We start from the raw sequence: 16,951 nt of genomic DNA on the forward strand, positions 1-16,951 counted from the left end.
AGATTTTCTGACATGAAATAACTAATGACAGAGCATCTGGAGGAGCTGGAAGGAGCCGAAAAGCCAGCATTCCGAAGGTGTCTGTGAGAGCTGCCAGACACTCTGCCGTCATAGGCCTAAGAATCTTTGTGACGGCATGGCAACACTTGGAATCCTAGGACACTGTGGAAGGGCGACTCGCAAACTGGGTGGAAGAAGGTTCCAAGCCCAGTGTTCTTTCATGTACCAAAGAGAACGCAAGTGTCTGAGGCTGGGAGCATTGTTGCTGGAGAGCACTGCATCCTCGTGGGCCTGTCGGCTACTTGCCTGTTTCCGACCCTCTCAGGAAACTCTTCCAAAACGCCGTTGGGGCCCGCTTAGAGAGCGAAGCTGCGAAGTGGATGCTCGGAATATTAACCTATTTACTGGCCCCGGGTCCCAAGCATCCATCCTTCTCTGGAGGGTACGTACCCCACCAAGGGATTCAAGCAGGGAGTATGCCTTGTACAACTTACACAGGAAACTGGGTTGAGATGAAGGGCCACGCTGCTTGTGCTCACACTACGTGCGCCAGAGAAGTTATGACGTAGCAGATATCAACCCCCTTTCTTTACACATGTGGACCCCAAAGAAGTGCTGGGCCGTGGGTGTTCTCAGGCCAAGAGCAGTCCTTGTTCTGGCCTTCACCTGCTCTGTGGATCAAAGGTTCTTTGACTCTGCTCCTTTGGAAGCCTTTCAGAGCTGACCCTATGCCTTGGCTGCTGAAGCACAGAGGCATAGAGGCCTTTCACCCTGAAGGCATGGGCTTGTTTCCCATGGAAAGAGTCTATGTCGCCCCTCCCCGGCTGGAAGCGTGTAAGTTGACACCATTTTTTCTGCCCATGGAAAATACAAGAAGGTGTACTCGGTTTGGGCTGCCTGGTAAAAGAGTTTGCAGTCGCCAGCACCCTGAGTACTATTCCTCAAGTTTGATTATTCCTAGCTAGGTAAACCCGGACTTCGGAGGCTAGATGGGAGCAAACGTGTTAAGCTTGTGGAGAAAGCCTTTGACCAATGGCAAAATGCTTGTGCTTGTGGCGGGGATTAGGCAGGAACTCTCCCACTCAAGGTTTTTACTTACGATACGCTTTCCTTTTAGGCTGAACCAGGCGACGTGTGTGTATCACATCCTGGGAAGCAGGGCCTGAGGGGAAACTGCCACCTGACTGGCCTCCATTATAGGCAGCTGACAAAACGGTCCCAAGCTTACGGAACCCACTTACCACGAAATGTTTCTCTTCAGAAGAGGAGATTTTGCTACCACGCGTCAGCAGCTCCTCTCCCTCAGAGTGCTGTTCTTGTTTAGACTAGGGAAAACCACCACGATTTCCAGGTTTTGAACGGCTCTTTTCCCAGTTGGTTTCATCCGAGAAAGAGCCAGAAGGGCTGATCTCAGGCAATCGGCCTGCACACCGTGAGTCCTTGGGGTAGGGCAGTCCTGAGTCAATGTGTCTCCTAAAGAACGAAAGCAAAGTTTCCTGCCACAGCAAAGCACAGAGAGGCCTGGTGCTTTCTCTAGGAAATTCAAGTGGGCTTGAAAGGTGAGGCCTAGACTACATTGTGGAAAAGATCGGGATTACGGCTACCTCTCTCCCTCTCTCTGCCCCGTACCCTGTGCTCAGCCGTGTGGGAATGCTGATTGGGAGAGTCTGCCTCTCTGCCGGGCTCAGAAGGCTTCTTCCCGTTTGGGCAATTCCGTTTGTGTCTTACTTCGTGGAGGAGGAATGAGGGCGCCCAGAGGTTTTCTGACGTGAAATAACTAATGACAGAGCATCTGGAGGAGCTGGTTTCTCGGTGGAAGGAGCCAAAAAGCCAGCATTCCTAAGGTCTCTTTGAGAGCTGCCAGACACTCTGCCGTCATAGGCCTAAGAATTGGCCCTTGTAACGGCACGGCAACACTTGGAATCCTAGGACACTGTGGAAGGGCGACTCGCAAACTGGATGGAAGAAGCTTCCAAGCCCAGTGTTCTTTCATGTACCAAAGAGAACGCAAGTGTCTGACGCTGGTAGCATTGTTGCTGGAGAGCACTGGCCTCCTTGTGGGCCTGTCGGCTACTTTCCTGTTTCCGACCCTCTCAGGAAACTCTTCCAAAATACCGTTGGAACCTGCTTAGAGAGCGAAGCTGCGAAGTGGATGCACAGAACATTAACCTAGATACCAGCCCAGGGTCCCCAGCATCCATTTTTCTCTGGAGGGTACTTACCCCACACAGGGATTCAAGCAGCGCGGTTGCCTTGTACAACTTACACAGGAAAATGGGATGAGACGTTGGGTCACTCTGCTTGTGCTCACACTACGTGCCCCGGAGAAGTTATGACGCAGCAGATGTCCACCCCCTTTCTCTACACATGTGGACCCCAAAGAGGCGCTGGGTAGTGGGTGTTCTCAGGCCAAGAGCAGTCCTTGTTCTGGGCTGCACATGCTTTGTGGTTCACAGGTTGTCTGACCCTGCTCCTCTGGGAGACTTTCAGAGCTGACGCTATCCCTGGGCTGCCCAAGCAAAGAGGCATAGAGGCCTTTCACCCTGAAGGCCATGGGCTTGTTTCCCATGGAGAATGTGTACGTCGCCCCTCCCGGGCTGGAGGCGTGTAAGTTGACACCATGTATTCTGCCCACGGAAAATCCAAGTAGGTGTACTCGATTTGGGCTGCCTGGTGAAACAGTGTGCAGTCGCCAGCACCCGGAGTACTTTTCCTCTAGTTTGATTCCTAGCTAGGTAAACCCGGACTTCGGAGGCTAGGTGGCAGCAAACGTGTTAAGCTTGTGGGGAAACCCTTTGACCAATGGGCCATATGCTTGTGCGTGTGGCCGGAGTTAGGCAGGAACTCTCCCACTCAGGGTTTTTCCCTTACGATAAGCTGTCCCTTTTGGCTGAAGCAGCGGGCGTGTCTGTATCACAGCCTGGGAAGCAGGGCCTGAGGGGAGGCTGCCAACTGACTAGCCTCCGTTATAGGCAGCTGAGAAAATGGGGCAATTCTTATGGAACCCGCTTACAACGAAATGTTTCTCTTCAGAAGAGGGGATTTTGCTACCACACGTCAGCAGCTCCTCTCCCTCAGAGTGCCGTTCCTGTGTAGACTAGGGAAAACCACCATGGTCTCCAGCTTTTGAACGGCTCTTTTCCCAGTTGGTTTCATCCGTGAAAGAGCCAGAAGGGCTGATCTCAAGCAATCGGCCTGCACAACCTGAGTCCTTGGGGTCAGGCAGTCCTGAGTCATTGTGCCACCAAAAGAATGAAAGCAAAGTTGCCTGCCACAGGAAAGCACAGCGAGGCCTGGTGCTTTCTCTCGGAAATTGAAGTGGTCTTGAAAGGTGAGGCTTATACTACAGTGTGGAAAAGCTCGTGGTTACGGCTATCTTTCTCCCTCTCTCTGTCACGTCCCATGGGCTCAGCCGTGTGGGAATGCTGAGTGGGAGAGACCGCCTCTGTGTCGGGCTCAGAAGTCTTCTTCGCTTTAGGGCAATTACGTTTCTGTCTTACTTCGTGGAGGAGGAATGAGGGCGCCCAGAGATTTTCTGACATGAAATAACTAATGACAGAGCATCTGGAGGAGCTGGAAGGAGCCGAAAAGCCAGCATTCCGAAGGTGTCTGTGAGAGCTGCCAGACAGTCTGCCGTCATAGGCCTAAGAATCTTTGTGACGGCATGGCAACACTTGGAGTCCTAGGACACTGTGGAAGGGCGACTCGCAAACTGGGTGGAAGAAGGTTCCAAACCCAGTGTTCTTTCATGTACCAAAGAGAACGCAAGTGTCTGAGGCTGGTAGCATTGTTGCTGGAGAGCACTGCATCCTCGTGGGCCTGTCGGCTACTTGCCTGTTTCCGACCCTCTCAGGAAACTCTTCCAAAACGCCGTTGGGGCCCGCTTAGAGAGCGAAGCTGCGAAGTGGATGCTCGGAATATTAACCTATTTACTGGCCCCGGGTCCCAAGCATCCATCCTTCTCTGGAGGGTACGTACCCCACCAAGGGATTCAAGCAGGGAGTATGCCTTGTACAACTTACACAGGAAACTGGGTTGAGATGAAGGGCCACGCTGCTTGTGCTCACACTACGTGCGCCAGAGAAGTTATGACGTAGCAGATATCAACCCCCTTTCTTTACACATGTGGACCCCAAAGAAGTGCTGGGCCGTGGGTGTTCTCAGGCCAAGAGCAGTCCTTGTTCTGGCCTTCACCTGCTCTGTGGATCAAAGGTTCTTTGACTCTGCTCCTTTGGAAGCCTTTCAGAGCTGACCCTATGCCTTGGCTGCTGAAGCACAGAGGCATAGAGGCCTTTCACCCTGAAGGCATGGGCTTGTTTCCCATGGAAAGAGTCTATGTCGCCCCTCCCCGGCTGGAAGCGTGTAAGTTGACACCATTTTTTCTGCCCATGGAAAATACAAGAAGGTGTACTCGGTTTGGGCTGCCTGGTAAAAGAGTTTGCAGTCGCCAGCACCCTGAGTACTATTCCTCAAGTTTGATTATTCCTAGCTAGGTAAACCCGGACTTCGGAGGCTAGATGGAGCAAACGTGTTAAGCTTGTGGAGAAAGCCTTTGACCAATGGCAAAATGCTTGTGCTTGTGGCGGGGATTAGGCAGGAACTCTCCCACTCAAGGTTTTTACTTACGATACGCTTTCCTTTTAGGCTGAACCAGGCGACGTGTGTGTATCACATCCTGGGAAGCAGGGCCTGAGGGGAAACTGCCACCTGACTGGCCTCCATTATAGGCAGCTGACAAAACGGTCCCAAGCTTACGGAACCCACTTACCACGAAATGTTTCTCTTCAGAAGAGGAGATTTTGCTACCACGCGTCAGCAGCTCCTCTCCCTCAGAGTGCTGTTCTTGTTTAGACTAGGGAAAACCACCACGATTTCCAGGTTTTGAACGGCTCTTTTCCCAGTTGGTTTCATCCGAGAAAGAGCCAGGAGGGCTGATCTCAGGCAATCGGCCTGCACACCGTGAGTCCTTGGGGTAGGGCAGTCCTGAGTCAATGTGTCTCCTAAAGAACGAAAGCAAAGTTTCCTGCCACAGCAAAGCACAGAGAGGCCTGGTGCTTTCTCTAGGAAATTCAAGTGGGCTTGAAAGGTGAGGCCTAGACTACATTGTGGAAAAGATCGGGATTACGGCTACCTCTCTCCCTCTCTCTGCCCCGTACCCTGTGCTCAGCCGTGTGGGAATGCTGATTGGGAGAGTCTGCCTCTCTGCCGGGCTCAGAAGGCTTCTTCCCGTTTGGGCAATTCCGTTTGGGTCTTACTTCGTGGAGGAGGAATGAGGGCGCCCAGAGGTTTTCTGACGTGAAATAACTAATGACAGAGCATCTGGAGGAGCTGGTTTCTCGGTGGAAGGAGCCAAAAAGCCAGCATTCCTAAGGTCTCTTTGAGAGCTGCCAGACACTCTGCCGTCATAGGCCTAAGAATTGGCCCTTGTAACGGCACGGCAACACTTGGAATCCTAGGACACTGTGGAAGGGCGACTCGCAAACTGGATGGAAGAAGCTTCCAAGCCCAGTGTTCTTTCATGTACCAAAGAGAACGCAAGTGTCTGACGCTGGTAGCATTGTTGCTGGAGAGCACTGGCCTCCTTGTGGGCCTGTCGGCTACTTTCCTGTTTCCGACCCTCTCAGGAAACTCTTCCAAAATACCGTTGGAACCTGCTTAGAGAGCGAAGCTGCGAAGTGGATGCACAGAACATTAACCTAGATACCAGCCCAGGGTCCCCAGCATCCATTTTTCTCTGGAGGGTACTTACCCCACACAGGGATTCAAGCAGTGCGGTTGCCTTGTACAACTTACACAGGAAAATGGGATGAGACGTTGGGTCACTCTGCTTGTGCTCACACTACGTGCCCCGGAGAAGTTATGACGCAGCAGATGTCCACCCCCTTTCTCTACACATGTGGACCCCAAAGAGGCGCTGGGTAGTGGGTGTTCTCAGGCCAAGAGCAGTCCTTGTTCTGGGCTGCACATGCTTTGTGGTTCACAGGTTGTCTGACCCTGCTCCTCTGGGAGACTTTCAGAGCTGACGCTATCCCTGGGCTGCCCAAGCAAAGAGGCATAGAGGCCTTTCACCCTGAAGGCCATGGGCTTGTTTCCCATGGAGAATGTGTACGTCGCCCCTCCCGGGCTGGAGGCGTGTAAGTTGACACCATGTATTCTGCCCACGGAAAATCCAAGTAGGTGTACTCGATTTGGGCTGCCTGGTGAAACAGTGTGCAGTCGCCAGCACCCGGAGTACTTTTCCTCTAGTTTGATTCCTAGCTAGGTAAACCCGGACTTCGGAGGCTAGGTGGCAGCAAACGTGTTAAGCTTGTGGGGAAACCCTTTGACCAATGGGCCATATGCTTGTGCTTGTGGCCGGAGTTAGGCAGGAACTCTCCCACTCAGGGTTTTTACCTTTCGATAAGCTGTCCCTTTTGGCTGAAGCAGCGGGCGTGTCTGTATCACAGCCTGGGAAGCAGGGCCTGAGGGGAGGCTGCCAACTGACTAGCCTCCGTTATAGGCAGCTGAGAAAATGGGGCAATTCTTATGGAACCCGCTTACAACGAAATGTTTCTCTTCAGAAGAGGGGATTTTGCTAACACACGTCAGCAGCTCCTCTCCCTCAGAGTGCTGTTCCTGTGTAGACTAGGGAAAACCACCATGGTCTCCAGCTTTTGAACGGCTCTTTTCCCAGTTGGTTTCATCCGTGAAAGAGCCAGAAGGGCTGATCTCAAGCAATCGGCCTGCACAACCTGAGTCCTTGGGGTCAGGCAGTCCTGAGTCATTGTGCCACCAAAAGAATGAAAGCAAAGTTGCCTGCCACAGGAAAGCACAGCGAGGCCTGGTGCTTTCTCTCGGAAATTGAAGTGGGCTTGAAAGGTGAGGCTTATACTACATTGTGGAAAAGCTCGTGGTTACGGCTATCTTTCTCCCTCTCTCTGTCCCGTCCCATGGGCTCAGCCGTGTGGGAATGCTGAGTGGGAGAGACCGCCTCTGTGTCGGGCTCAGAAGTCTTCTTCGCTTTAGGGCAATTACGTTTCTGTCTTACTTCGTGGAGGAAGAATGAGGGCGCCCAGAGATTTTCTGACATGAAATAACTAATGACAGAGCATCTGGAGGAGCTGGAAGGAGCCGAAAAGCCAGCATTCCGAAGGTGTCTGTGAGAGCTGCCAGACACTCTGCCGTCATAGGCCTAAGAATCTTTGTGACGGCATGGCAACACTTGGAATCCTAGGACACTGTGGAAGGGCGACTCGCAAACTGGGTGGAAGAAGGTTCCAAGCCCAGTGTTCTTTCATGTACCAAAGAGAACGCAAGTGTCTGAGGCTGGGAGCATTGTTGCTGGAGAGCACTGCATCCTCGTGGGCCTGTCGGCTACTTGCCTGTTTCCGACCCTCTCAGGAAACTCTTCCAAAACGCCGTTGGGGCCCGCTTAGAGAGCGAAGCTGCGAAGTGGATGCTCGGAATATTAACCTATTTACTGGCCCCGGGTCCCAAGCATCCATCCTTCTCTGGAGGGTACGTACCCCACCAAGGGATTCAAGCAGGGAGTATGCCTTGTACAACTTACACAGGAAACTGGGTTGAGATGAAGGGCCACGCTGCTTGTGCTCACACTACGTGCGCCAGAGAAGTTATGACGTAGCAGATATCAACCCCCTTTCTTTACACATGTGGACCCCAAAGAAGTGCTGGGCCGTGGGTGTTCTCAGGCCAAGAGCAGTCCTTGTTCTGGCCTTCACCTGCTCTGTGGATCAAAGGTTCTTTGACTCTGCTCCTTTGGAAGCCTTTCAGAGCTGACCCTATGCCTTGGCTGCTGAAGCACAGAGGCATAGAGGCCTTTCACCCTGAAGGCATGGGCTTGTTTCCCATGGAAAGAGTCTATGTCGCCCCTCCCCGGCTGGAAGCGTGTAAGTTGACACCATTTTTTCTGCCCATGGAAAATACAAGAAGGTGTACTCGGTTTGGGCTGCCTGGTAAAACAGTTTGCAGTCGCCAGCACCCTGAGTACTATTCCTCAAGTTTGATTATTCCTAGCTAGGTAAACCCGGACTTCGGAGGCTAGATGGGAGCAAACGTGTTAAGCTTGTGGAGAAAGCCTTTGACCAATGGCAAAATGCTTGTGCTTGTGGCGGGGATTAGGCAGGGACTCTCCCACTCAAGGTTTTTACTTACGATACGCTTTCCTTTTAGGCTGAACCAGGCGACGTGTGTGTATCACATCCTGGGAAGCAGGGCCTGAGGGGAAACTGCCACCTGACTGGCCTCCATTATAGGCAGCTGACAAAACGGTCCCAAGCTTACGGAACCCACTTACCACGAAATGTTTCTCTTCAGAAGAGGAGATTTTGCTACCACGCGTCAGCAGCTCCTCTCCCTCAGAGTGCTGTTCTTGTTTAGACTAGGGAAAACCACCACGATTTCCAGGTTTTGAACGGCTCTTTTCCCAGTTGGTTTCATCCGAGAAAGAGCCAGGAGGGCTGATCTCAGGCAATCGGCCTGCACACCGTGAGTCCTTGGGGTAGGGCAGTCCTGAGTCAATGTGTCTCCTAAAGAACGAAAGCAAAGTTTCCTGCCACAGCAAAGCACAGAGAGGCCTGGTGCTTTCTCTAGGAAATTCAAGTGGGCTTGAAAGGTGAGGCCTAGACTACATTGTGGAAAAGATCGGGATTACGGCTACCTCTCTCCCTCTCTCTGCCCCGTACCCTGTGCTCAGCCGTGTGGGAATGCTGATTGGGAGAGTCTGCCTCTCTGCCGGGCTCAGAAGGCTTCTTCCCGTTTGGGCAATTCCGTTTGTGTCTTACTTCGTGGAGGAAGAATGAGGGCGCCCAGAGGTTTTCTGACGTGAAATAACTAATGACAGAGCATCTGGAGGAGCTGGTTTCTCGGTGGAAGGAGCCAAAAAGCCAGCATTCCTAAGGTCTCTTTGAGAGCTGCCAGACACTCTGCCGTCATAGGCCTAAGAATTGGCCCTTGTAACGGCACGGCAACACTTGGAATCCTAGGACACTGTGGAAGGGCGACTCGCAAACTGGATGGAAGAAGCTTCCAAGCCCAGTGTTCTTTCATGTACCAAAGAGAACGCAAGTGTCTGACGCTGGTAGCATTGTTGCTGGAGAGCACTGGCATCCTTGTGGGCCTGTCGGCTACTTTCCTGTTTCCGACCCTCTCAGGAAACTCTTCCAAAATACCGTTGGAACCTGCTTAGAGAGCGAAGCTGCGAAGTGGATGCACAGAACATTAACCTAGATACCAGCCCAGGGTCCCCAGCATCCATTTTTCTCTGGAGGGTACTTACCCCACACAGGGATTCAAGCAGCGCGGTTGCCTTGTACAACTTACACAGGAAAATGGGATGAGACGTTGGGTCACTCTGCTTGTGCTCACACTACGTGCCCCGGAGAAGTTATGACGCAGCAGATGTCCACCCCCTTTCTCTACACATGTGGACCCCAAAGAGGCGCTGGGTAGTGGGTGTTCTCAGGCCAAGAGCAGTCCTTGTTCTGGGCTGCACATGCTTTGTGGTTCACAGGTTGTCTGACCCTGCTCCTCTGGGAGACTTTCAGAGCTGACGCTATCCCTGGGCTGCCCAAGCAAAGAGGCATAGAGGCCTTTCACCCTGAAGGCCATGGGCTTGTTTCCCATGGAGAATGTGTACGTCGCCCCTCCCGGGCTGGAGGCGTGTAAGTTGACACCATGTATTCTGCCCACGGAAAATCCAAGTAGGTGTACTCGATTTGGGCTGCCTGGTGAAACAGTGTGCAGTCGCCAGCACCCGGAGTACATTTCCTCTAGTTTGATTCCTAGCTAGGTAAACCCGGACTTCGGAGGCTAGGTGGCAGCAAACGTGTTAAGCTTGTGGGGAAACCCTTTGACCAATGGGCCATATGCTTGTGCGTGTGGCCGGAGTTAGGCAGGAACTCTCCCACTCAGGGATTTTCCCTTACGATAAGCTGTCCCTTTTGGCTGAAGCAGCGGGCGTGTCTGTATCACAGCCTGGGAAGCAGGGCCTGAGGGGAGGCTGCCAACTGACTAGCCTCCGTTATAGGCAGCTGAGAAAATGGGGCAATTCTTATGGAACCCGCTTACAACGAAATGTTTCTCTTCAGAAGAGGGGATTTTGCTACCACACGTCAGCAGCTCCTCTCCCTCAGAGTGCCGTTCCTGTGTAGACTAGGGAAAACCACCATGGTCTCCAGCTTTTGAACGGCTCTTTTCCCAGTTGGTTTCATCCGTGAAAGAGCCAGAAGGGCTGATCTCAAGCAATCGGCCTGCACAACCTGAGTCCTTGGGGTCAGGCAGTCCTGAGTCATTGTGCCACCAAAAGAATGAAAGCAAAGTTGCCTGCCACAGGAAAGCACAGCGAGGCCTGGTGCTTTCTCTCGGAAATTGAAGTGGGCTTGAAAGGTGAGGCTTATACTACATTGTGGAAAAGCTCGTGGTTACGGCTATCTTTCTCCCTCTCTCTGTCCCGTCCCATGGGCTCAGCCGTGTGGGAATGCTGAGTGGGAGAGACCGCCTCTGTGTCGGGCTCAGAAGTCTTCTTCGCTTTAGGGCAATTACGTTTCTGTCTTACTTCGTGGAGGAAGAATGAGGGCGCCCAGAGATTTTCTGACATGAAATAACTAATGACAGAGCATCTGGAGGAGCTGGAAGGAGCCGAAAAGCCAGCATTCCGAAGGTGTCTGTGAGAGCTGCCAGACACTCTGCCGTCATAGGCCTAAGAATCTTTGTGACGGCATGGCAACACTTGGAATCCTAGGACACTGTGGAAGGGCGACTCGCAAACTGGGTGGAAGAAGGTTCCAAGCCCAGTGTTCTTTCATGTACCAAAGAGAACGCAAGTGTCTGAGGCTGGGAGCATTGTTGCTGGAGAGCACTGCATCCTCGTGGGCCTGTCGGCTACTTGCCTGTTTCCGACCCTCTCAGGAAACTCTTCCAAAACGCCGTTGGGGCCCGCTTAGAGAGCGAAGCTGCGAAGTGGATGCTCGGAATATTAACCTATTTACTGGCCCCGGGTCCCAAGCATCCATCCTTCTCTGGAGGGTACGTACCCCACCAAGGGATTCAAGCAGGGAGTATGCCTTGTACAACTTACACAGGAAACTGGGTTGAGATGAAGGGCCACGCTGCTTGTGCTCACACTACGTGCGCCAGAGAAGTTATGACGTAGCAGATATCAACCCCCTTTCTTTACACATGTGGACCCCAAAGAAGTGCTGGGCCGTGGGTGTTCTCAGGCCAAGAGCAGTCCTTGTTCTGGCCTTCACCTGCTCTGTGGATCAAAGGTTCTTTGACTCTGCTCCTTTGGAAGCCTTTCAGAGCTGACCCTATGCCTTGGCTGCTGAAGCACAGAGGCATAGAGGCCTTTCACCCTGAAGGCATGGGCTTGTTTCCCATGGAAAGAGTCTATGTCGCCCCTCCCCGGCTGGAAGCGTGTAAGTTGACACCATTTTTTCTGCCCATGGAAAATACAAGAAGGTGTACTCGGTTTGGGCTGCCTGGTAAAAGAGTTTGCAGTCGCCAGCACCCTGAGTACTATTCCTCAAGTTTGATTATTCCTAGCTAGGTAAACCCGGACTTCGGAGGCTAGATGGGAGCAAACGTGTTAAGCTTGTGGAGAAAGCCTTTGACCAATGGCAAAATGCTTGTGCTTGTGGCGGGGATTAGGCAGGAACTCTCCCACTCAAGGTTTTTACTTACGATACGCTTTCCTTTTAGGCTGAACCAGGCGACGTGTGTGTATCACATCCTGGGAAGCAGGGCCTGAGGGGAAACTGCCACCTGACTGGCCTCCATTATAGGCAGCTGACAAAACGGTCCCAAGCTTACGGAACCCACTTACCACGAAATGTTTCTCTTCAGAAGAGGAGATTTTGCTACCACGCGTCAGCAGCTCCTCTCCCTCAGAGTGCTGTTCTTGTTTAGACTAGGGAAAACCACCACGATTTCCAGGTTTTGAACGGCTCTTTTCCCAGTTGGTTTCATCCGAGAAAGAGCCAGGAGGGCTGATCTCAGGCAATCGGCCTGCACACCGTGAGTCCTTGGGGTAGGGCAGTCCTGAGTCAATGTGTCTCCTAAAGAACGAAAGCAAAGTTTCCTGCCACAGCAAAGCACAGAGAGGCCTGGTGCTTTCTCTAGGAAATTCAAGTGGGCTTGAAAGGTGAGGCCTAGACTACATTGTGGAAAAGATCGGGATTACGGCTACCTCTCTCCCTCTCTCTGCCCCGTACCCTGTGCTCAGCCGTGTGGGAATGCTGATTGGGAGAGTCTGCCTCTCTGCCGGGCTCAGAAGGCTTCTTCCCGTTTGGGCAATTCCGTTTGGGTCTTACTTCGTGGAGGAGGAATGAGGGCGCCCAGAGGTTTTCTGACGTGAAATAACTAATGACAGAGCATCTGGAGGAGCTGGTTTCTCGGTGGAAGGAGCCAAAAAGCCAGCATTCCTAAGGTCTCTTTGAGAGCTGCCAGACACTCTGCCGTCATAGGCCTAAGAATTGGCCCTTGTAACGGCACGGCAACACTTGGAATCCTAGGACACTGTGGAAGGGCGACTCGCAAACTGGATGGAAGAAGCTTCCAAGCCCAGTGTTCTTTCATGTACCAAAGAGAACGCAAGTGTCTGACGCTGGTAGCATTGTTGCTGGAGAGCACTGGCATCCTTGTGGGCCTGTCGGCTACTTTCCTGTTTCCGACCCTCTCAGGAAACTCTTCCAAAATACCGTTGGAACCTGCTTAGAGAGCGAAGCTGCGAAGTGGATGCACAGAACATTAACCTAGATACCAGCCCAGGGTCCCCAGCATCCATTTTTCTCTGGAGGGTACTTACCCCACACAGGGATTCAAGCAGCGCGGTTGCCTTGTACAACTTACACAGGAAAATGGGATGAGACGTTGGGTCACTCTGCTTGTGCTCACACTACGTGCCCCGGAGAAGTTATGACGCAGCAGATGTCCACCCCCTTTCTCTACACATGTGGACCCCAAAGAGGCGCTGGGTAGTGGGTGTTCTCAGGCCAAGAGCAGTCCTTGTTCTGGGCTGCACATGCTTTGTGGTTCACAGGTTGTCTGACCCTGCTCCTCTGGGAGACTTTCAGAGCTGACGCTATCCCTGGGCTGCCCAAGCAAAGAGGCATAGAGGCCTTTCACCCTGAAGGCCATGGGCTTGTTTCCCATGGAGAATGTGTACGTCGCCCCTCCCGGGCTGGAGGCGTGTAAGTTGACACCATGTATTCTGCCCACGGAAAATCCAAGTAGGTGTACTCGATTTGGGCTGCCTGGTGAAACAGTGTGCAGTCGCCAGCACCCGGAGTACTTTTCCTCTAGTTTGATTCCTAGCTAGGTAAACCCGGACTTCGGAGGCTAGGTGGCAGCAAACGTGTTAAGCTTGTGGGGAAACCCTTTGACCAATGGGCCATATGCTTGTGCGTGTGGCCGGAGTTAGGCAGGAACTCTCCCACTCAGGGTTTTTCCCTTACGATAAGCTGTCCCTTTTGGCTGAAGCAGCGGGCGTGTCTGTATCACAGCCTGGGAAGCAGGGCCTGAGGGGAGGCTGCCAACTGACTAGCCTCCGTTATAGGCAGCTGAGAAAATGGGGCAATTCTTATGGAACCCGCTTACAACGAAATGTTTCTCTTCAGAAGAGGGGATTTTGCTACCACACGTCAGCAGCTCCTCTCCCTCAGAGTGCCGTTCCTGTGTAGACTAGGGAAAACCACCATGGTCTCCAGCTTTTGAACGGCTCTTTTCCCAGTTGGTTTCATCCGTGAAAGAGCCAGAAGGGCTGATCTCAAGCAATCGGCCTGCACAACCTGAGTCCTTGGGGTCAGGCAGTCCTGAGTCATTGTGCCACCAAAAGAATGAAAGCAAAGTTGCCTGCCACAGGAAAGCACAGCGAGGCCTGGTGCTTTCTCTCGGAAATTGAAGTGGGCTTGAAAGGTGAGGCTTATACTACATTGTGGAAAAGCTCGTGGTTACGGCTATCTTTCTCCCTCTCTCTGTCCCGTCCCATGGGCTCAGCCGTGTGGGAATGCTGAGTGGGAGAGACCGCCTCTGTGTCGGGCTCAGAAGTCTTCTTCGCTTTAGGGCAATTACGTTTCTGTCTTACTTCGTGGAGGAAGAATGAGGGCGCCCAGAGATTTTCTGACATGAAATAACTAATGACAGAGCATCTGGAGGAGCTGGAAGGAGCCAAAAAGCCAGCATTCCGAAGGTGTCTGTGAGAGCTGCCAGACACTCTGCCGTCATAGGCCTAAGAATCTTTGTGACGGCATGGCAACACTTGGAATCCTAGGACACTGTGGAAGGGCGACTCGCAAACTGGGTGGAAGAAGGTTCCAAGCCCAGTGTTCTTTCATGTACCAAAGAGAACGCAAGTGTCTGAGGCTGGGAGCATTGTTGCTGGAGAGCACTGCATCCTCGTGGGCCTGTCGGCTACTTGCCTGTTTCCGACCCTCTCAGGAAACTCTTCCAAAACGCCGTTGGGGCCCGCTTAGAGAGCGAAGCTGCGAAGTGGATGCTCGGAATATTAACCTATTTACTGGCCCCGGGTCCCAAGCATCCATCCTTCTCTGGAGGGTACGTACCCCACCAAGGGATTCAAGCAGGGAGTATGCCTTGTACAACTTACACAGGAAACTGGGTTGAGATGAAGGGCCACGCTGCTTGTGCTCACACTACGTGCGCCAGAGAAGTTATGACGTAGCAGATATCAACCCCCTTTCTTTACACATGTGGACCCCAAAGAAGTGCTGGGCCGTGGGTGTTCTCAGGCCAAGAGCAGTCCTTGTTCTGGCCTTCACCTGCTCTGTGGATCAAAGGTTCTTTGACTCTGCTCCTTTGGAAGCCTTTCAGAGCTGACCCTATGCCTTGGCTGCTGAAGCACAGAGGCATAGAGGCCTTTCACCCTGAAGGCATGGGCTTGTTTCCCATGGAAAGAGTCTATGTCGCCCCTCCCCGGCTGGAAGCGTGTAAGTTGACACCATTTTTTCTGCCCATGGAAAATACAAGAAGGTGTACTCGGTTTGGGCTGCCTGGTAAAACAGTTTGCAGTCGCCAGCACCCTGAGTACTATTCCTCAAGTTTGATTATTCCTAGCTAGGTAAACCCGGACTTCGGAGGCTAGATGGGAGCAAACGTGTTAAGCTTGTGGAGAAAGCCTTTGACCAATGGCAAAATGCTTGTGCTTGTGGCGGGGATTAGGCAGGAACTCTCCCACTCAAGGTTTTTACTTACGATACGCTTTCCTTTTAGGCTGAACCAGGCGACGTGTGTGTATCACATCCTGGGAAGCAGGGCCTGAGGGGAAACTGCCACCTGACTGGCCTCCATTATAGGCAGCTGACAAAACGGTCCCAAGCTTACGGAACCCACTTACCACGAAATGTTTCTCTTCAGAAGAGGAGATTTTGCTACCACGCGTCAGCAGCTCCTCTCCCTCAGAGTGCTGTTCTTGTTTAGACTAGGGAAAACCACCACGATTTCCAGGTTTTGAACGGCTCTTTTCCCAGTTGGTTTCATCCGAGAAAGAGCCAGGAGGGCTGATCTCAGGCAATCGGCCTGCACACCGTGAGTCCTTGGGGTAGGGCAGTCCTGAGTCAATGTGTCTCCTAAAGAACGAAAGCAAAGTTTCCTGCCACAGCAAAGCACAGAGAGGCCTGGTGCTTTCTCTAGGAAATTCAAGTGGGCTTGAAAGGTGAGGCCTAGACTACATTGTGGAAAAGATCGGGATTACGGCTACCTCTCTCCCTCTCTCTGCCCCGTACCCTGTGCTCAGCCGTGTGGGAATGCTGATTGGGAGAGTCTGCCTCTCTGCCGGGCTCAGAAGGCTTCTTCCCGTTTGGGCAATTCCGTTTGGGTCTTACTTCGTGGAGGAGGAATGAGGGCGCCCAGAGGTTTTCTGACGTGAAATAACTAATGACAGAGCATCTGGAGGAGCTGGTTTCTCGGTGGAAGGAGCCAAAAAGCCAGCATTCCTAAGGTCTCTTTGAGAGCTGCCAGACACTCTGCCGTCATAGGCCTAAGAATTGGCCCTTGTAACGGCACGGCAACACTTGGACTCCTAGGACACTGTGGAAGGGCGACTCGCAAACTGGATGGAAGAAGCTTCCAAGCCCAGTGTTCTTTCATGTACCAAAGAGAACGCAAGGGTCTGACGCTGGTAGCATTGTTGCTGGAGAGCACTGGCATCCTTGTGGGCCTGTCGGCTACTTTCCTGTTTCCGACCCTCTCAGGAAACTCTTCCAAAATACCGTTGGAACCTGCTTAGAGAGCGAAGCTGCGAAGTGGATGCACAGAACATTAACCTAGATACCAGCCCAGGGTCCCCAGCATCCATTTTTCTCTGGAGGGTACTTACCCCACACAGGGATTCAAGCAGCGCGTTTGCCTTGTACAACTTACACAGGAAAATGGGATGAGACGTTGGGTCACTCTGCTTGTGCTCACACTACGTGCCCCGGAGAAGTTATGACGCAGCAGATGTCCACCCCCTTTCTCTACACATGTGGACCCCAAAGAGGCGCTGGGTAGTGGGTGTTCTCAGGCCAAGAGCAGTCCTTGTTCTGGGCTGCACATGCTTTGTGGTTCACAGGTTGTCTGACCCTGCTCCTCTGGGAGACTTTCAGAGCTGACGCTATCCCTGGGCTGCCCAAGCAAAGAGGCATAGAGGCCTTTCACCCTGAAGGCCATGGGCTTGTTTCCCATGGAGAATGTGTACGTCGCCCCTCCCGGGCTGGAGGCGTGTAAGTTGACACCATGTATTCTGCCCACGGAAAATCCAAGTAGGTGTACTCGATTTGGGCTGCCTGGTGAAACAGTGTGCAGTCGCCAGCACCCGGAGTACTTTTCCTCTAGTTTGATTCCTAGCTAGGTAAACCCGGACTTCGGAGGCTAGGTGGCAGCAAACGTGTTAAGCTTGTGGGGAAACCCTTTGACCAATGGGCCATATGCTTGTGCGTGTGGCCGGAGTTAGGCA

This window comes from Eschrichtius robustus, chromosome 14 (genome assembly GCF_028021215.1).
Source record: "Eschrichtius robustus isolate mEscRob2 chromosome 14, mEscRob2.pri, whole genome shotgun sequence".
NCBI lineage: Eukaryota > Metazoa > Chordata > Mammalia > Artiodactyla > Eschrichtiidae > Eschrichtius > Eschrichtius robustus.